The sequence below is a fragment of the Phyllostomus hastatus genome, unplaced genomic scaffold (assembly GCF_019186645.2).
Source record: "Phyllostomus hastatus isolate PE091 unplaced genomic scaffold, TTU_PhHast_1.1 phas_contig_1, whole genome shotgun sequence".
Taxonomy (NCBI): Eukaryota; Metazoa; Chordata; class Mammalia; order Chiroptera; family Phyllostomidae; genus Phyllostomus; species Phyllostomus hastatus.
The window spans coordinates 44,913,078-44,935,439 of record NW_025333498.1 but is presented as its reverse complement, the minus strand read 5'-3'; the positions used below and the strand labels follow the sequence as shown (position 1 = coordinate 44,935,439).

At 37.6% G+C, this 22,362-nt stretch overlaps 1 pseudogene; it reads left to right on the top strand.

Moving 5' to 3' along the window:
• Window positions 1–19,825: 19,825 nt before the first annotated feature.
• LOC123814293 lies at window positions 19,826–21,792 on the top strand (annotated as a pseudogene).
• The last annotated feature ends 570 nt before the right edge of the window (window positions 21,793–22,362 follow it).

Here is a 22,362-nt window from a genome sequence, read left to right as displayed (position 1 = left end):
AATGAGGATTTGTAATAGGGTCCAGGGAATATTAGAAAAAATAGATATATAAAATGTCCTCACCCCCACAAGTCTGAGCTGGGGGATGGGACCCATAGAGCAGGGCCATGAGAGTTATTTTGAATAGCAATAGTTTTGCAGATAACCTCTAGAACAGTCATTTAACATATTTATAACCTCTAATGGGTTTCATAGATATGGCCTTGCTTTGAGCCAGGGGGATGGGAGTGACTTCAACCCATGATGTAACTGGAAGGCAACTCCCCCTGGTTATAAAACCTGAGTAAGAGCTTGGACGTCACTGACTCCATGCCATGGAGCAACACTGCCCAGACTTACTTTGGCAGCCCACTAAAGCTGGAAAAAAATATCAGAAGGCTGGCAGCTGTGGCTAATTGTGTGAGGAGTTGGAAATGGCACAGCAGAGGAAGATTGGTGCTTGGGTTTAAACCCAGGCTCTCAGCAGCCATGTGGGGTCTTTTACAGATTTGTTCTGTAAGAGTTGCTTGGTAATCACCAAAAAACTGTTACAGAACAGACCCAGGGTGGGGTGGGAATGATACACTATTACCAAATGGACCCACCCTTGTGATCCAGGGGTCCCCCACCCCATACTAGGTTCACCTTGCCCACCACCAGGGAAAGAAATCTCTCAATGCCAGAAATTGGTCAAAAGGAAAGGGATTATTTATTTAAAGAGTTATACAAAATTAAGAGTAATGACTTAATGTCTTTATTGAGATCCCAAAGTCCTTTAGCATACCCACAAATGCATAGTCCTTCCTTTCCCCTCTGCCCAGTCTGGGGTACCATATCTCAGAAAAAGAAACAGAAGTCCATGGTTCTTCTCTGCCCAAGCTGCATGGTCCTAAAAAGATGCCACATGGCTGCCAACCCTGGGTTTAAATCCAAGCACCAGTCTTCCTCTGCTGCACCATTTCCAACTCTTCCCACAATTAGCCACAACTGCCAGCATTCTGGTCTTTTTTCCAGCTTTACTGGGCTGCCATAGTAAGTCCGGGTAGATGTGACCCCATGGCATGGAGTCAGTCACGTCCAAGCTCTTACTCAGGCTCTATAACCAGGGGGAGTTGCCTCCCAGTTGCATCATGGGTTGAAGTCACTCCCATCCCCCTGGTTCAAAGCAAGGCCACAGCCATTTAACATATCTGTGAAACCCATTAGACGTTATAGATATGCTAAATGACTGTTCTAGAGGTTATCTGCAAAACTGTTGCTATTCAAAACAATTCTCAATGGCCCTGCTCCATGCACCCCATCCCCCAGCTCAGACTTGTGGGGGTTAGGACATCCTATATATATTTTTTTTTCTAATATTTCCTGGACCCCATTACAAATCCCTATTTGGACCCTGCCTTGGCTGCACCCTGTTACCTCACTACTATAACTTGCTGTAATAACTTATGATCTAAGCATCCACCATAAACATCAAAAAAGTTTAACCTATAATTTGTTGAAGACAAAAAAATAGAATTCCAGCATTTAGGAGAAATTTTTAGTTAGTATGCACTAGGACAGCTGAACCATTTGTTAAAAATATCAAAGTACTTACAGATTGGTTGTATGAAGGTTTTCCCCTCATCCCCCAACCATGGGCAGTGCCAGGCTGCCCCACACTTCACCAACAACAGGGAAGAAGGCTGGTGGAACTGGCAGCTAAAGTACTCAACTGTTTCAGGGCTTTGGGAACTATCTCTCCTGGTCCCCATGCTATTGACAGATATGTTGTGTGTCAGTCCTGCTGGTGCAAATATTTACCAAGGAAAACATTTCACCTTAAACTATGATATATATATGGCTTTGGGGAGGAACAAGAGTGTGAGAGATTAACTCAATTTATGAGGAAGTGGCATGTTTTCTGAGCAGAGGATGTGATCATTGAGGAAATAACTGGCTAATGCTTGACACTAGTAAGTATTTACAATAAGTAAATAGCTACCATTATCTGATTTCAACCTCATGGAATCCAACTTTGGATTATTAATAGGCTACTCTAGTGTTTTACCTACAAGGAGAATAAAATAGCCAGGAGACAAAACTCCATAGTCCCCTAGGAAATATTTTTAGCTGTAAATTAATAAATTTACTTCTGGTTTTATTCTTTCCTGTTAGCTTAGTTAATTTGAGCACGTTCTGAGTATTTCTTAAAACTTAGAATAACAAAATTTGATAAATCAGTTTTCAAATGTTGAAGTAAATTTAGCAAGTAAATAACATCCTATGAGAACCTTAGACGTTATTTACTATGTCATTGCAGGAAACATTTCTCTCTGATATTACACAGATTTAATTCCTGTTGCTTTGGGGAACTTCTGTATAATGACTTTGTATAATTGGAAAAAACTTCCTAATGTAATCTATCTTTAAACAGAATCTGAACTAAATTCAATGATTTTATTTGCTGTCAAGTAATCATGAACAAATATTCTTACTTACATTGCATCAAATCATTTTTAAATGTCAATTTCCTAGTATTTCAAATAAATATTAACAAATATACCAAAAAATCCTTATATGCTATTGATGATTTGGGAAAGAGAGAGATGAATAAAATAAACACACAAAATATTAATATATATTAAGTACATATATTTTATATTAACATAAAATACATACTGAATATACTTATATGCTTATAAGTACATATAAAATAAATTTATAATGGATACTTACTTGTATATTCATTGTATGCTTTTTGTGTCTATAAATCATAAAAGTGAAAGATAATATTTTCTTATAGATTGCAAAAGCTGAACTAGATGCCTTTCCTTCACCTCATATCTTGCTTCCTTAAGAAGTTGTTGTAATATATGCAGAAAAGCTTTCTGCCCTTTAGATAAGTTAGAACTCGTTTGCCGTTTAAAAAGAAAGAAAAAGCTTCCTTTTATTTATTTTTAATTTTTTCTCCAATTCTTATTTTTCCTGCTTCCTCCACCTGTGCTGGCCCTGCATTAACTAGCTAGGGAAAAAGTGTCATGGATGAAGCGTGTTGTTGGTGAAAAACGGTCAGAGAAGGGGAATCAGACCCCAGCTCTGCTTCTGTGCTTTGGGCTCTCCCTTCGAGGGAGGGAGCTTGAAGCACCTCAGGTGATAGATCATCGCGCTTCCCCAGTAGCCAGATTACGAGATTACGTTGTGTGGGAGTTCCCTGTAAGGCCCCTACGCAGTGGAGACGTCATCCCAGACACCCCTCCTGCGAGGTTCCGACTCACGTGGGAACACTCGGTTTCCGGAGCAGGGCGGGGAGGAGATGCCTTCAAGCTTGGGAGCTGGGAAGATGCCAGAGCCCTCATTCATATAAACCTACAGCTAATGTTTAAATCCTGGGAAGCGATCCTTGGAGTTCGGTGGCAACCGGAACTCGCATAACTTACTGGCTTCCCTGATGCAGGCGGACGGAGAGAGAAAAAATAAGGGTTGGAGGCGCTGTGGAAAATGGCTTTTTGGCCAAAACAGATCCCTTGACTAATTTTTTTCAAGATAAATTGTTTGCTCTCCCAAATATGAGAACTAAGTTACTATTTACGCTATTATAGGCGGTTGCGAAAGAGAGAAGCAACCTAGAAAGAAAAACCTACTTCCCCGGAAATTCAAACGCATTCTACTACCTACCCGTGAAAGAATACGGGGCCATTGGCCCTTACCTGGGCTAATTTAGGCGTAAACCCACCGGAGTTAGTGCGTTTGTCCACAGCTGTGGCTGGTAGCCTCTGGGTTGAAGTGGTCCCAATTCCTCAGGCCCCACTTCTGGGGACCAGCTGTTGCGTGCTCACAGGCCTGCAGTGATTGTGGAACGCTGCGGATGGCTCCTCCAAACACAAGAAAAACACACAGAAACAACCAGGTCCTGTGGGGAAGTAGGGACAGAGCGGCCACTCTCTCTAGTGGGGAGCGCCTCCAGCCCTGCCTCAGTTGGTTTTTATTAAGAATACAGACTCAGTTTGTGGATTCACAGTCTGCAGAAAAGATCAAAAGGAATAGGTAATTTTCAAAGGGACTGACAGAACTCCTGCTGGGATTCTGGGCAAAGTTTGGAGTTTTATCATTTGAAAGGACTACAGGGTCCAAAGGGCTGATTTGGGTTTCCCGTATGTGCCTTTAAATTCTAATCAAACAGATCACAGAGGATCTTGCATATTCTATGTCCCAGGCCTGACTACCCCCGGGGGGGTCTGCTGTCTCTGGTCCAGGTTGCACCCCTCTGCTATTTCCACAGACTTGAGTTGGGCAGAGGTGACAAAGCAGCCAGGAGAAATGGATTTCTCACATCTAAGAATAAGGACTCAGGCTTTGATAAAGCCGAGGGGGCAGGGGTTGATGTTGATCACCCCTTCATTTCTACACCCCTGAGTCTTTTCCAAGAGGCCTCCTTGTGATCATGCCTGTCTTAGGCGATTCCCTCTGTGGGAAATCTTACCCGTCATTGGCTAACTGATCAAGCCTAGAAGGCCAGGCACAGAACAGGCAGCATTCATGCCAGGGAAATAAGTTTTGTCTCCTTAGTGGCTCCTGGTCCAGAGGTCTCTCACTCAGCCTAAATCATGGGGGTTACAGCTTCCTGAGTGGACCCCAACATAAAAGTGATTTATTTAGTTTTTCCACTAATAGATAAATATCTAAAGTTTCAATTTGTAGAAGTGAGCATTGGATTGAAATCATAACACATGAATTTTATTTTTCATTTTCCACAAATTCAAATGAATACTGGACAAGATATCATATCCCTGCTGGACTCTGTTCTTCCATCTGTAAAACAAAATCTCTGTAGACCATGGTCTATTTCATCTCTAACACTTTATGAATTCTGTGAATCCACTAAGTTCATTTTTCTCATTTAATAGATGAAAAACTAAAACCAGGAGATGAAATGCCTTTTTTAGGGTCACATAGCTAGTTAGTGTTCAAACTGGATATAAAATCAAGTTTTTTGATTCCTAGTCCACTCCACTGTTCTATTGTAGCTAATGTCATGGCAGACTCTGCTAATGGCAGTAATCCTTGAAAGAATAATTTTTGGAAAAGAAAGAAAGAAAGAGAGAGAGAGAGAGAGGGAGGGAGGGAGGGAGGAAGAAAGAAAGGAAGAAAGGAAGGAATAAAAGAAAGAAAGAAAGAAAGGAAGAAAGAAAGAAAGAGAAAGAAAGAAAAAGAAAGAGGAAAGAAGGGAGGAAGGAAGGAAGGAAGGAAGAAAAGAAAGAAAGAAAGAAAGAAAGAAAGAAAGAAAGAAAGAAAAAGAAAGAAGGAAGGAAGGAAGGAAGGAAGGAAAGAAAGAAAGAGAAAGAAAGAAAGAGGAAAGAAGGGAGGAAGAAAGGAAGAAAAGAAAGAAAGAAAGAAGAAGGAAGGAAGGAAGGAAAGAAGGAAGGAAGGAAGAAAAGAAAGAAAGAAAGGAAGGAAGGAAGGAAGGAAGGAAATCTTGTGATTTAGGGAAAAATGTAGTTTTCTTACTTGAGTATTGTCCCTATTGTCGTAAGGAATATATTTCTAGAGTAAAGCCAAAGAAACAGTTATACATTATTGCACATTATGCAAGAGCATTACACAAGTCAGTTACCACTGACAGTAAAACAACTTCCAGGCAAAATCATCTGAATTGTTTTATTTCTCTTTTAAAATCAGTGGAGCAAAATCACATTTTAATTCAAAAGTTCTGAAAGTCTCTAAATCTGATCACACTTTTCCTACAACATTTTTAGTCTCTTCCTGGGTTTTACCAGAGGAACATTTCTGTTTGTATATGTAATTTCTGAGAGGTCACTGAAATTTCAAGTACCATTGTTTTCCCGGTAATAATATTAAAAAATAATGCACTTTAAAAATATTTTAAATGCCCTGACTAGTGTGGCTCAGTGGATTGAGTGCAAAGGGTCACTAGTTTGATTTCCAATCAGAGCACATGCCTGGGTTGGAGGACAGGTCCCCAGTAGGGGGCGCATGAGAGACAACCACACATTGATGTTTCCCTCTCTTTCTCCCTCCCTTCCCCTCTCTAAAAATAAATAAATAAAATCTTTTAAAAAGTAAATTAAATTAGATTAAAAACTTAAATGGTTAAAAAATGTCAAACATAAACTTAGGACTTCAATGTTTAATTAAAAAGTCACCACTTATTTAAAAGAGGTACCAAAACTACTAACAAAACAGTTTACCTAAAATAAATGTAACAAAAAGATATGTACATGTTTTACCATCTAAAGCCTGAAACACATTTATTTAAAAAAATGGTCTTTGACAAAATTTTTCTGGACAATATGATCTGGTGCAAGGTCCTTATTTTTAATGAATTTGATAAAATGTAATGAAATTGGTTATTTTAAATGGTTGTAGGAAAAAAGTTTACTGTATTCTAAGAGCTATACTGACCTCTTCAACCATGTTACTTATTTTAAAAACTAACTATGAAACAAATATTTATTATTAACAACCAGAGTTCAAATTATTTAACTTGCCTGAGTATTCAGAGCAAGTATGTTCATAGATCAGGTTTGAACTGAGTTTATCTACCTATATATTAAACATTGTATAATAATATTCCCAATGGACTGATTAGTGATCACAAAATATTACCTTAAAAGATGATAATTCTATTAGTAGTAACTAGTAATCATTTGATAGTTAATATAAGCAAAATTCACTAAAACCCCATGGCTTTTAAATTACTATTATTTTATTATGAAAAAATAGCATTATATGTAGTGTTGACTTTTAAACAAAAAGTCAGCCAGATATTTTGTTTGACAGCTCTCTCTTCTGCCCTCTCCACTTCACTGTAAATGAAATTTCTGTTTGTTTGTTGTGTTGTAGTTTTAATTTTTGTAGCAGTAACTTGCAGAGCTGAAATTGAAGGCAAGTAACCCTCCTTCAGAAATGTGCTCCTAAACATCTGGACTATAGTGCTATGGAGCTATAGGAAATGATTTTAAACTAAATGAGAGTATGTCAAACACACTTTTAGTGCAAAATATAAAATCTTTCTTTGGAGATTTCAAAGCCATGTTCAAGTTGTATTTCAAAGTCATTATTTCTAGAAAACATTGCACAATCATCATGGGAACACCACAGGTGGAGACAGTCCAACAACCCATCAGTACTGGCTTCATCACATGTTATCTTTCAATTCCTTTCCTTTAAGACAAGTTTCTGTGATAAGCATATTTATTTATTTTTATTTCTCTCATGTGACAAATATATTTTGTTGTTTATATTTCTTAATTTTTAGATCAATCAATTTCTATTTAAATTATGTAACAGTTCCTTGGAAAGTTCAACATATTTGCAACCTAGCAAAGTAGCTCACTTGGCTGGAGGTGTCCTCTGAACACCAAAGGGTTGCAGGTTCTGTTCCAGTCAGGGCACATACCGAGGTTGCGGGTTTGGTCCTGGTCAGGGTGTGTACAGGAGGCAACAGATAGATGTTTCTCTCTCAAATCCATGTTTTCCTCTGTCTCTCTCTCTCTCAATCAATCAATCAATAAACATATCCTCAGGTGAGGATTAAAGAAAAAGTTCAAAGTATTTGAATGATTTAGGTGTTTTGATGGAGGGACGGAATAATGAAGAAAAAATGTGGTATTATGAGGGGTATTTCACATTTCATGAGTACACATTGTTTTACCATAGTCTCTTGTTTCCTTGTTTGTGCTTTCTGTCATTGGTCTTTCTTTTCATGCAGATATGTAACTGGTAATAGGAGAAACCATGGCAACAGTGTCTTGTCAAAGAAAAAAGTTGAATGTAGTAATCCCTTAGTCTCTAAAATGAAACAGCCTTGTGGTGGGGTGTAAGCTGGACGCTTCCCTCTACCATGTCATCTCCAGAATGGTGGTGTTTACTGAATGTCTACTTTGGAACCATTCACAAAAGGGAGAAAGTTTTAGAATTGTTTACAGGGGCCCATGAAATCTCAAATTATTGAGATAAATTGGAATTTAGGTGATTTTATATAATGAAGAAGATATTCAGCCATCAGAGACAATATTTTTTTTTTGTAAAATTTCACCCGGAGTAAATACAATATCAAGTCATAAAAGCAATTTTGCAAGAAATATGTTACCAATTTCACAAAAGGGCAAAAATGTCACCATTCTTTTCATAGCCTGTCACAATGTCCTCTTTAAAGAAAATTACTTTTTTTATTAGAGGACAGTTATTCTGTATTGGAATAAGAAAAATAGACAAACAGATGGTGAAAGAAATCAGAGGCAAACCATACTCACCACTGATTCATCCTCTTCTGATGCTTAATCATGAGCAGTGTGGCCCTGGGCACGTTTCAAAGGAGAGGAAATTTGTCTTCATCTTTTCTTTTACTTTCCCTGATATATTTTTATAAGCTACTATAGGTATTGTCAAATAGCAGGAATTACAGATTCAAAGTCAGGATGGTGGTTTTTGACAACTGATTATAAAATTTATTAGCTGTCTTAGTTTGTGTGATGCTCCAGTGGAATTATACTTGAATATACACCTGTCATGTTGAAGAAATAGGAAGAGTAACATACTAAGAACTAGAGTCTCTTTCTTCCTCCTGTGTTTGCCAAAAACATTCACTATTTATACGATGGTGCTTACCCTGATTCTCTTCTAGAAGCACTCCCAATTTTTAAACTTTGTCTTTATCCTAATAACACCCTATGAGTCTATCTTGAATTGTCTTAAACTCTGACACAGCAAGTCATCCATTTTTTACCCTCCTGTTTCATGTCACCTGTAAGGTAAATTGTTATAAATGTCCCAGGTTTCTGTTCTATTTTTCTATTATGTCTACTTTCCTCAAAGTACTTGTTGTGGATGATAACTTTTATGATCATTTTTCTGTCACTTATGTTTTGTTTCTCAATAACTTCCAAATCATCCTCATGTCAGTGTCTTTTTTTAAAATTACTAATTTGCAGAACTTCCCCAGTTTTACTGAATGAACTTCAGTATTAGGGTGCTCCACAGTCTGTATTTATTTATTTTTTTATTGTCATTTTTTCTTTTTCAGAGAAAGGAGAAGAGAGGGAGAAAGAGAGGTAGAGAAAAACCTCAACATGCTGTGGAGGATATTGGCCAGCAATATCCATTGTTGCTGCGGATGCTCATTGAAATACGAGAAAAACATACGCACGGACAACCGAGTCCATTGGGGAAATAGGGATGAAACGGCCACTCTCTCTAGTGGAGAGTGCCTTGGCCACGCTCTCTAGGGGAGAGCGCCTTGTTCTCCTGCCCAAGCAGGCTTTTATTAAGAATACTGATACAATTTGCAAATTACAAGTAGTTAGCTTTGAAAGACGCTGGCAGATCTCCTGCTGGGATCCTAAGCCAGAGATTTGGGGGTTTTATCATTTAAAAAGACTACAAGACTTAAAAACTTAGTTTCATTTCCTGCCCATGCCTTCATATTCTAATTAAAGAGCATTCTCCAGCAAGCAGATCTCACAGGATTTTGCATATTCTATGTCTCAGGCCTGATTACCCTGGGGGTCCACCGACTCTGGTCTGGACTACACCACCCCTGTTATTTCTGCAGGCCTGAGTCAGGCAGAGGAGACAAAGGTAGCCAGGAGACTTGGATTTCTCAAGGACTCAGGCTTTGGCAAAGCTGAGGGGGCAGGGGTCGATGTTGATCACCCCTTCATTTCCACAGCCCCCTGAGTCTCTTCCCACGTGATCACATCTGTCTTGGATTAGTTCTCTTTCCTAGAGAATTGTTACCCATCATTGACTGCTGATCATGCAAAGGGAGCCAGGCATTAGAACAGGCAGCGTTCATGCCAGGGAAATAAGTTTTTGTCTCCTTAGTGTCTCCTGGTTTGGAGGCCTCTTACTCAGCCATGGTCACAGACGGTTATAGCTTCCTGAGACCAGGCAGGGTGGACCTCAACAATGTATGAGAGAAACATCAGTGGGCCAGCATCAGTGTACTGAGCCACACCCATGGGCTCTTCAGACAATGTTGTGAAGGATCCACATGTGAGGAAATAAACTATCTTGAAGTCTGACAGCCTGGTTTGCACTGAGCTGTGTGACTTTGGGCATGAAAATTAACCTCTCTGAGCTTCAATTATTATTGTTATTTTATATCCTAAAAAGGCAGCCATAATAGCACTTACAGCATAATATTGAGAAAATTAAGGAAAACAAAGAATATGCTTCATGAAGTACTTTACACACCATCAACAATAAATGAATAATCAGCACTGAACATTTGTATGCTTTTATGTTGTTCAAACCCCTTTCCATGCATTGTGGTTTAATACACAGAAAATTCCTATAAAGTTAAGGAATGAAAGATCTTTGGTTTCCAGTGATGGTAGACTTCTCTTTCCTTGCCTTCTTCCGGTGGCTTAGTAGAAAGCTAGGTCAGTTGGGCTGAACCACCCTAGGGAAGCAGAACAAGGTTTAAAACATACAATAGCATTAATGTTTCAACTCTCTAGGTAAGGTCTGAGGTGTCTCAAGAATCTTAAGCCAGGAAGGCCCTTTGTTGCATAGAACAGTGGTCCACAACTGTTTGGCACTAGGGACCAGTTTTTCCACAGGGGATGGGAGTGGAGGAGGGGAAGAGGAAGCGGACCTCAGTGAACTTCCCTTGTGCTCAATTCCTAAGAGGCTGTGGATGGCCATGGACTGGTACTGGTCCTTAACCAAGGAGTGTTGGACCCCCGGCATAAACCCAGATGTATTGTACTTACTTTTAATACAACAAACCAACAAATATGTAACTAATGTAGGGTAGCATTCCTTCCACTAGAGGGCCGTTCAGAGCCCTCCCAGCTTTATGACCCAGGAGGATTTCTGAGGAACAACACTGGGATAACTGTCTCACTCCTCCTAAGGCTCTCTGAAGAAATCTCATCATAATAGGATAGGCCACTGTGCACTGGCAAAACAGACCAGGTGCTGGAATTAAAATCACTTTACAGTAGAGAAATTTAGGCACAGGAGGGTCGAATAACTGCCCATATATTAGGAAGCTAGTATATGATGCACCAAGCAGGTGGCTCTAGAATTAGCATGATTATGCTGATTTGCAGGGATATGGGAAGCTGAAGAAAAAAGTTTTGGACATATAGGGCCATAAAGCTCCTTCCACATTATGTCATAATTTCTATAAAAAGATCCTTTCACATGAAGGTTTACACAAAATACTACATTTGGGGGGGTGCATTAATATATTATTAATTGGAAAATGTTAATATCATTGTGAACTTCTTAAAGTTAGTGAGATTTAAAAGATATTTTATATAGGCTACTCAGTACATGGTTTCTTCTTCTTCTTCTTCTTCTTCTTCTTCTTCTTCTTCTTCTTCTTCTTCTTCTTCTTCTACTGTGATTGACAGGACACATAGAGTAACTTAGAAGTGAGTCTGTGAATTATTCATTCATTAAATTATTCTAAAAAATATTCTTTTCAGAAGAACCTGACTATAAATTCACAATCTAACTCACTGAAAGCATATTTGAACATTAAGAAATAAAAGTATAAATAATATAATGATTTTTAAGTTTTCCCTGAAAGAGCATGGCAGTGTGGGGGAGAAGAAATCCAGTTTTTCCTTGACACTGCAAACATTACAAAATCCAGAACAACAATGTCTGGAGATGGAGAGATCTTCTTGAAACTCTATTATTGGAATAAAATAACTTGTATCATAGCTTTAAGAATAAATATTAATACCAGCCCTGGCTGGCATAGCTCAGTGGATTGAGCGCGGGCTGGGAACTAAAGTGTCCCAGGTTCGATTCCCAGCCAGGGTACATTCCTGGGTTGCAGGCCATAACCTCCAGCAACTGCACATTGATGTTTCTCTCTCTCTCTCTCTCTCTCTCTCTCTCCCCCCTTCCCTTCCCTCCTTAAAAATGGATGAATAAAATCTTTAAAAAAATATTAATACCAAACTATTTCAAAAAAGTTATTGGATTTCTTCTGTTCTTTTTGACCACATTTACATATGAATTTAGATTTAGAGTGAAAGCAAATATTACAACTAAAAAATGGAATTAATGCTTTCAAATCTTTTCTCTATTTTAAGCAAAGTGACACTGAGATGGTTACTCCTTTGCTAAGAATGAATTGTAAGCATTTTTATTCTGATTAAATAATTTGGTTTTGCATGTGCATTTTAAACGATTTGATTTGATATGACATACTTATTACTTCTAAAAATGAATGTTTTAAATTTACTTTCACAGTTACCTTAAATTTAAGGTAAGAGATGTTTCTTTTCCATCTACAAAAGTGACATAATTTTTGTAAGTAAAATAAAGATATTAAGGACATAATAGTGGTGATAGTAATAGGAGTAGTTAAACTCATTAATGTAGTATCAATATGTACAGAAAAGTTAGGACCTGACAATCTCAAAAGTTCCTTGTACTTTAATAGCCTAAGGATTTTAGAATAGTGACATAAAATAGTAGATGTGGAATGATGGTATATATTCTTCACACCTGGATCCTAATAGTGAAACATAAGACCTTTTCTTAGCTATATTCTATTGTAATGAGAGTAGCAATGAATTACATTAGGGGTTATTAATATGAAACTTGAGAATCAACAATATCATCCTTACCTGGAAACTTGTTAGAAATACAAATTTTCAGGCCTTACCTGGACCCTCCAGGTGAGGGTCATGCCTGCTAAAACTTGAGAACCATTAAATTAGGGAAGCACACATGTAACATAAATCACCATGAATTCTATTGGAAAATTAGTTTTATACTATTAAGTGTAGTGAAAGTAATCTTGAAAATGCTGTTAGCCTAATGAAGGGCAGTAAATGCTTAGAAAAAGAGAATGAGAAAATTATGCTATAGCAGGAACGGAAATCTCATCAGCAAAGAATTAATTTTTCCCATCATGTGGAAATACTTTGTTACCTTTTTAGTGACTACATGTAAAACCAACATAACGAACATGCAAATTACTCCTTTCAGTGCAACAAAACTTGGAGTCTATCTCTAAATGCTACAGAGCATTTACTAAATGTACCTATACATTATATAGTAGTACCTATAGTAATACCTGGGCATCTGGTCCTCTTCTCTGAGGGTGTCCTTACACACCTAGCTGAGGAGGCAGCTGCCTGACCTATAACCAGTGCTAACCAGACCAGGAGTGAACACCTAAGCCAAGATCACTCTTCCTGCAGAGACTTTGGGATTGGCACTGACAATATGTTTCTGGAAGAGTTAAGAGGCCATGAAAGTTTAAAGTGGCCATCTATATTCAAAAGCAGAAAATAGAGGACATTAAAGAAAGAGAAGAATAAACAAATTAAATACACAGATGCCAGAGTGTCTCTGGAGGGACATGAGATATGGAGGAAGTACAGAAAGAGAAAATGAATGACAGACTCCAGTTGCATTTCCTCTCCTTGGGTTTCCTGTGACCATTCAATATTTGTCCAATAGATTGTCAGTTTTTTCTTTGGATATGTGAGTTTAAAAACATTTTTATGTTATTTGAAACATGATTCTTAAGATTCGTATTTATCAAAGAATATTGGCATTCTTTTCAAATATGAATATGACTTCATAAGTAATTATTGACTGAAATCTATGGCTAGGATTGGTATTCGAACACCAAATCTCCTTTCACAGAAGTGCACCCCAAATATTAATTACCAGGATGGCCACTGGTTGAAATAAATGTTTTCTAGAAGAAGAGACACTTAACAGTATAAAAAATAGAAAAAAAAGTCTGCTATTTGGCAGTTAAATTGATTTTCCTTTATTAATGAAAATAAATGAACACAAGAATTTAAATTTTTAGACCAATCAACAGAAACCGAGGTGTAAATTAATCAAAGTAAAAAGAACCCCAAAGCAATCATTCAAAGCATTCATGCAACAAGGCAAGACTCAGAAAATCTGATGGGCATACCCAGGAACTAGTGGCAATGAATGAAGCAGGACTGGAGTCCTGCTGAGGTTTTCTGCGCACAAGCACTCAAGGCAAGGTTAAGGACCCATGCAGCTGAAATACAAAGCAGGCACAAAGCCAAACATTGTTACAACACCAAACATGCTCTAGGAGAGAGCCTGACTGCAATCAAAGTCAGGGAGAACATGACAGTAGGCTCCAGCTGAGGTCCTTTCTGCCTTAAGCAATTACCCATCTGGCATGGAAGTTCCAATGATTACTGTGGGCGTGAATAATTGAGAAAGGCATTTGGGAATAAGAAGGAAAAACTGAATTTTTTATTTTTTATCTCCCATTAGGTGATTATACATGTTTTCTTTTTATGTTCTCTAGGAGAACCTAGAGAAATAATAGTTTGAAAACTGAGGACACATTTAAGAATTGTGAAAGAAGGATCCATCCATTCCATAGGTGAGTTCTTCCCAATAAAGTATAATAATTCCAATACATTCATTTAAATTGCAGAATTTGTTTAAACCACTTAAAATTGTAATTATCTTTATAGACTTTATTTACCTCTGAATTTAAAAATAACACTCATATTTAAATAGAAATGCTGATTAACTAACAATGTATTAAGTGCATCATCATTGTATCTTAACCACAGAGCCCTTAAGATTACCATTATAAATTAACAAAATTATAAAAAATAATAACTCTTTCAAGGTGACTCTAGAAGAGAGGAAAATGTGTTAAGCCTGAAACATCCACTGCTGCATCACTTTTTGCTACAAAAGTAAGAGATTACTTGTACCTAGAAAGAAAGAAGGGAAACTGAAATTATTCAATCACTTTAAAGGCAAATGATATATGCTCTAGGATAGAGTTTCTGGAAGGGAGAAAGCAAACCAACTCAGCCCTGGGGCTTCAGAAAAAGCCCATATCCATCTACAAAGCTCTATTTTCTTCAAGTGTTTGGTCCCCTAGTTTGTATTTAGACATTCCTCCCAAGGTTATTCCTAGGTTACCATGACTCAAGGATTATACTCTGAGTTTAGAGATGTAGCTGAATCTCCATTTCTAGATTCAAGCCAGTGACTTGCAGGAACAGTTAGCAAGATGCAAGAGAGAGAGAGAGAGAGAGAGAGAATGAATTATGTCTCTAAGCTCCTTTGGAGATTCCCTATGGGGATTCTAAGAGCCCCATAGGTTAGGTTCATTTCTGGAGCAGAGACAATTCTCTGTTAATAATTAGGCAGAACTGTCAGCTCCTCTGCACTTCTTCTCTTCTCCCTCATTGTCTTGATGATCATTTTAAACTCAGGTCCCCTCACGGAATGCGGGGATGACCATTAGACTAGCTGTCCAGCCATTGACTCCTTCTTGAGAAATTCAGCTTTATCAGTGATGGAAGAGATGAAATCCTCAAAAGGCAGCATGAAGTACAGTACAGGCACAAAGAAAATTGCAATCTTATTGATAAACCAACAAAATTTTTGGCAATTTCTATTCAGAGATTTTAACATCATAACAATTATCACTTTCCTATTTCTCTTTCCAAATAGGCAATTTCATGCATACTATGATAATGTGTACTATGATATCTTCTATTTTTTAGAGTTTTTGCTTGCACTAGAGCTATAACATTTTATGATCTGGATATAGTAACTCTTAACTTGGCAAATTACAACCAAGCAGAGTCATCTATAAGATCCTCTGGATTTTTTATTTTCATGGTGTTAGAATCAGTAGATGAGGAATTTAGGGAAATTTGTTTGAACAATTGCTCTGAGGTGAATGATATTCTTTTGAAATGCAAATAAATGGAAATCAGAATAGTAAAAAAAGAAAACAATTATTTTCTTACCTACCTTCTCTCTTCTAACATCTTAAAAAACAAAGTACATGTGTTGAAATTAACTAAGAAATTCATATTGGCTTACTATTATAACTGAAGTCCAGAATATATTCAGGTTTAACCAGTTTTTATTTTTCCAATGTCTATTTTTTCTGATCTAGGATTCAATTCAGAATCCAACATTCCATTTAGTTCTCATGTCTCTGGTTTTCTTCAATATGTGATAATTACTAATCTCTTCTCTTCTTTTCTGATCTCAATGCTTTTGGAAAGTATTGGTTAATTATTTTGTGTAATGTTCATCAATTTGAGCTCATCTGTAAATTTAAGTTGTGCATTACATTTAGATTATATAGAAGAATTCCACAGAGGTGAAGTGCCCTACTCAGGACATCATATTAAGTAGTATACAATGTTTATATATTACACTGATGATGTTAACCTTTATAGTTTCCCTAAGGGAGCATCTGTGAAAATCAACCTGTGAAGTTACTATTTTTCTGTTGTAATTACTAAATTCTTTGGGAAAGATAATTTGAGACTATGCAAATTTCCTGTTCTTGCTTAAGTTTTCACCCATTAATTTTAGTATCCATTGTTGGAACTTACCAGCTGCAATATCATTATGGAGTTCTAATGGTAACTTAGTTCTAATGGTAATTCTATTTTTTCTAATTTGTTCTACATGTATTAATTGAGATTCTTCAGTAAAAAATAGCTGTTTTCTTTAGCTTCCCTCCTTCCCCTTCTTTCTCCCTCCTATCCTTTCTTCCTTTCTCTCTCCTGCCTCCCTCTTTTCCTCTAATTATTTCCTCCTTTCCTTTTCCTGGCTTGGATGAAATATACCAGCATCTTTTCTAATTTTCATAATATAACTCTGAGTTTAAAACTAAAATTTTAAATTGTCAGCAAAAACCTATGTCTGAAGCTAACCTATTTAAAAAGTAAGAACGACCACTTTTATATTCTAATGTGCTCCCTTTGCTGGCAGTCATATTCATGCAGCACTGGTCCCTGATTCTTCTCCTGTCATTCTGGCATCTAGAAGAGTTTTGCAGGATCCTGGTACTTCGTGGTTTATTCATGTGTGTCTGAATACTGGCCCTTCATGCTTCTCCTCTTCTGTCAAATTAGATTCTTAACATTGTACCCAAGATAGTGTAGTTACTTATTCAGAAATCTGTGCTTTTATATTATTCAGAATATTTATTGGACAAGAGCTTGGTGAAGAATAATGCTCTGAGATATCATTTTTATAGCAGCAAACCTGACTCACCATGATGTGTGGCTCCTGTTTAACCACTGTCAGCAAAATTATGTAATCAAACCAGCAAAACAAAAAGAATAAAAACATATGAGCAAACAAAAAGTCATCTTTTAAAAGTGGACTCAAGTTATCATTGCTGGAGTAGGCAGTTGGATCTAAACAAAAGAACCAGACATGGAATTAAGTCTGATAAGTACAAAAAAAACCAAACAGCTATATATCCACCCTGGGAAGTAACTGACATCATCCTGCCACCCAGAGCAAAACACCCACCAGACAAGAAGGAAGGATAGATGCCTCTTCTGTCAGCCCACAGACTCAGGAGTAGGAGTTGGCCTTAGTAACAGGGGGAGGGGATGTGGGAAGAGAAAACAAGGGAATTCCTTTTACTAAGTGTATTCACAGTAAAAGTCAAATGACTAAGCACAACTATGAGGCATGTGCAGTAAGAGCCAAACTGAGGAACACAAAGTGGGAGGACACAAACCTGGGAAAGAAACTGGGTAGTTTGCATGAAAGCTTGGCCTTTCCCAAACCCAAGGAAATATGAGGAAGTTTAACAAAGGCTTCAGGGCAATAGCATGTCTCTAGCTTACCCAGTCTCTGTCTTTCTGAAAGTGTACTGTCACTTTTCATTCTAATAAATCTTGTCACTATCACTTATAACTCCTCCTCCATGAGTGTCTCTAAAATTCTTTTCCCAGCAACACCACTGAAGAACCTATTTCCTCCAGTAACATCATGATGCAAACAAAGCAAAATAAAATAAAAGCCAAAGCAAACTCCTTTAGTAATAGACCTAGAGCTCATATATCACATTGTTTTTGTAAGCAGCATTTACTTCTACTCCAAACAATGCACTTTATGATGAGAATGCAACCTTAAATAGGATATAGCTCCAGCCTCAATGATTATATTCCAGTGATGAAAAATATAATATAAGCCCAATTTGATACAGGATAAATATAATAATATTCGAAAAGCACACAGAAGGATGGTAATGACTTAGTGCATTGACCAAATTGATCTGCCTTAGTCTCATCAACTTATACAAAACCAAAATCCTATAGGTTGGATGGTTTAAACAACAGAAATTTGTCTTAAAAAGATTGTATTTACTTATTTCTAGTGAGGGGAAAGGAATGGAGAAAGAGAGGAAAGTAAACATCAGTGTGAGAGAGAAACATCCATCAGTTGCCTCTCCCATGCACCCTGCCCAGGACAAACCACAGCCCAGGCATGTGCGGTGACTGGGATTCCACCAGCAACCTTTCACTTTGTGGGATGACACCCAACCAACTGAGCCACACTGGTCAGGACAGAAATTTATGTCATTTAAATTGGGATGCTGAAAGTCCCAGATCAAGGTCCATCAGGGCTTTGGTTTCTGGTGAGATTTCTCTTCTTTACTTGCAGATAGCTGTCTCTTCCCTGTGTGATCATGTGACCTCTTTTTTTGTGTGTATGTGGTGAAAGAGAGAGTGTTCTCATATCTCTTCTTATAAGGACACAAATCCTATTGGATCAGACACTCACTCTTATGACCTCATTTAACTTTAATTAATGCCTCATAGGTCCTGTCTCCAAATAAAATCCCATTGGGGGTTAAGGCTTCAATATATGAGTTTGAGGGGAACACATATAATTAATAATACTCAGAGTTCTTAAAAAATTTATTTCATTTCCAAAAATAAAGGTAATTATGTATGTTATTAATTGTAAAAACTAGAGAAAATTATTTTGGTTCTGAAAATATATTCATAAATTTCTCTTACTAATGAAGTATTTAATTCACTTAACAATTTTAATTGGTAAAGCATATTCACTTTTTTGTTTTGTTTCATTTTGTTTCAGTATGTTGGAGACCACCAAGATAATATTATTATATTTAATTTTCAAATTAAAATCATAGAAATATTGTAACTTGTCCAAAATTATACTATAAATTCGTGATAAAACATTAGTTTAGTTACTATACAACTCTCCTGGCTCCATCCTATAAAATTTCTGCATGACCAATATAGATAAGTTATAGGAAATATTTAAAACAGAAAATAACACAAAATACATTTATACTTTCCTTGATGCTTTAATGTCTTTTTTCAAAAATAATTGCTGTGTAAAAAGAATGTTATTACATCGGTGATATAATAAGGTAGATGATCATAAAGCATTCTGAGAAATACACAAAGGGAAAGTAGGAAAAGTCAGGATCAAGTAGGGCTTCAAAAGCATGTGGCCATCAGGCCTGGAATTAGTTTATTACTGATGTCCAAGACTGCCTAGTGCAGGAATGAGGTACCATATGTGAAAAGGGGACAATGCTTAAAGTCAACCTCAAAGTTCTGGATCCAATCAGATTGTAACAGAACCTGGCTGAGAATTGAGCATAGATGTTTTAGGCTTAAGGATAGAGAAGAGTAAGATTTAGGCAGGTTATTAGGACCTAAGCCAGTAAAATTTCAAGCCCAGGTAACTTGGCATTAAGAAAACTAAGAAGTAGCTCATTTGTTCCAGGAAGCTAAAACAACATAGATATGAAAATGTACTTGCAGAGCTATACATGTGTCAGATGACCCAGGCAGTACCTGAACTTGTCTCTCTTTGCTCTTCACATTGTACTCTCTGTACATGTGACTTTCTTTGAATCCATGACTTTACATGGTCTCATCCTTTTCTGTCCCAGTCATTGTAAACAGGAGACTAAGATGGCTCTGGCTGCAGTGTGAGCATGAGGAGGTGGCAGTCTTGAGGTGGTTGTGCAGGGACTGGCACAGAGGTGTATAGGTAAGTAACAGGAAAGCCCTCTGCACTGTCTGCTAATAGAGTTAGAATGACTGAGTGCTTCTGGCTCCACTTAGAAGTCCCAGTGAACACCACAGGGAGGAAAATGACAGTGTTCCCAGGCCACCATCTCTGAAGAGATCAGCTCTACTAGATTTCCTGGAATACAGAGCACTGAGGACCTCTTACCTCCTCATGACAGTGTACATGGGCCTCCTGATAATAAAGTCTGATAATTAAAAAGACTATGGTAATAAAAAGGAAAATTTAAGTAAAGGGGAAAAAGGACTGAAGACTATGCTGCCTTTCAGGAAGATAGCTCCAGAGATGAAGCTGAAAGTCATTCCAAAATGAAGAGATCCAAGAGAATTCATGTTTCAAGAAGCCTAGTTTTCTTTAAAAAATAAAGGAAAGAAGGAAGAAAGAAAAAGAAAGAAAGAAAGAAAGAAAGAAAGAAAGAAAGAGAAAAAGATTTTTAAAATATAAGAGAAACCCAAAAAGCAAAAACATAAATAAGACAAGCATAAAGAGAAGACGTTAAAAGACAGCAGTTGATGTTAAACAGTGGAAGGAAAAGAAAAAGATGCCAACTCAGGAGCCACAGGTGCCTCAGATTGATGTTCTGAATCTCAAATGTATTTTTGGAATTGCTTTGGCTGATGCAGCAGAGAGGACCATGACATATGATGACATTTGACTGCCTGCAGCTTTCCATGAACACGTAGATAATGTAGAGAAATGTGGCATTAAGTATGAAGTCATCTCCAGAGCTTTAGGAATAAAAGCAAAGGTAGATGAGCTGAAAGCAGCCTATGACAAGAGAGCAGTCTACAAATTTGGAAGAACATGAACCTAACACTGTAGCCGGTTCACTGAAGCAGTATTTGCAGACCTTCTGGAAAATCTGCTTACCAAAGAGCTTTGGCCTCACTTTGAAGAGGCTAGTGGGAGGACCACAGACAGCAGGAAAGTGAAAGAATTCCAGTCCTTACTGAAACAACTGCCAAAATGTAACTCTTCTGGTTTCCTGACTGGTTGCGCATATGGACCATGTTATTGTGAAGGAGGGGGACACAAAAAAGAATATACAGAATATTTCCATTTTGCTCAGCCCATTTCAGATTATCAGTGGTGCTCTATGTGTGTTTTTCACACATGTGCAAGGGCTCTTTAGAAATATGACACTAAATCAAGAGATGAAACCTCATCACTGATCTAACATGGCCACTATGCCTATACTACCATAGACCAAGAAGAGAATCAAGGAGGAGATCAGAAAACAGGTGTTACATTTGAGTTGTTTACATCAAAATCTGCAGGGCAGAATAACAGGTTTATCTAAAGAAGAAGACAGATTATATGAAGTACAAAGACTTGACAGCCCTTTAAAGAAAACTGAGAGAAACGAAAAGAGTATGATTGCAAAAGAGAGAGCCAGTCTTCCAAAAGAGTATGCTTCCCAAGTATTGTAGAAATGAATGAAAATAATGAGGTTAAAAATATTCTCCTTGTCCAGGAGAATGAGATCTTGAAAGAACAGGAGGAGCTTCTAGCCATAAAGCAGTTTCTGTGCTCAGAGATTGCTTCAGAAAAAGAAGAAAAGTGAACACCTCAGAGCTGAGATTGCCGAATTTCAGCAACATGGTCAAAGTGAGACTGAGAATGCTCCTCTTTGAAAGTGCAAGTGAGAGTAAAGATGTAGAAAAGCTTCACATTCTCTTGGAAGATTTACAGAGGCAGAATAAAGTGCTATAACTAAAGAACAATAATTTGAATCAAGTATTCTGAGAAGAGCTAGACGCCATAACCAAACTTTGCATGCATCTCCATCTGCTCATGTACAGAGAGCCAAACCTGAGCCACAGTCACAGGAACAGGAGTACCCTGAGAGGTGTTGGCTGACACAGCTGCCTAAGGATGGTGCCTCAGAGAAAATCAGCTAAGGAGCAGCCAAAGGCTGGCAACAAAAAGGTCAAGCTCTCCCCAAGTAGACACAGGAAGGAGATTCCTATCTGAACATTCTATGAGTCATGGAATCTCCAAGAACTAAAAAGAAATGTGCATCTTACTGAAATCCTGAGTGTCAGGGTGCACAACTCTGCTGTACATTCTGTAGTATGCCTTTTCAGAGATGCATCCTTCTTTTACACGTATGGCTTTGCATCAGGCTCAAGTTACAAAGAAGGACAAAGCAGTGGACATATTGTGGGCTTGTAGGGGACAAATGAGTTTTCCAGATAGTCAGATTATTTGAAGATTAATTTTCTTTGTTAATTTGAAATGTTTTTTAACTCTTAAGTGGCTTTTTTTAAACCAAAAGTTATCTTTGCTTTATTATTGTGGCAGAATCAGTATCTTTTCTCTTGTTCAGGGGGAGAAACCAAACAAGATAAACACACTTCCTGCCTTGTGAGTCTCCACAGTTTCACCTTCCAGAGTCGCTGCTTAGCTGGTCACACTTTCTTGTACCTTTTTTACATATTTGCTGCAGATTTTATCATGGAGCTGCCTCATATTTCCTGATTAGCTGGAATGGCTTTTACTTGGAGTTACCTTAATCTACTCTTGTCACCCTTTCCTTTGATA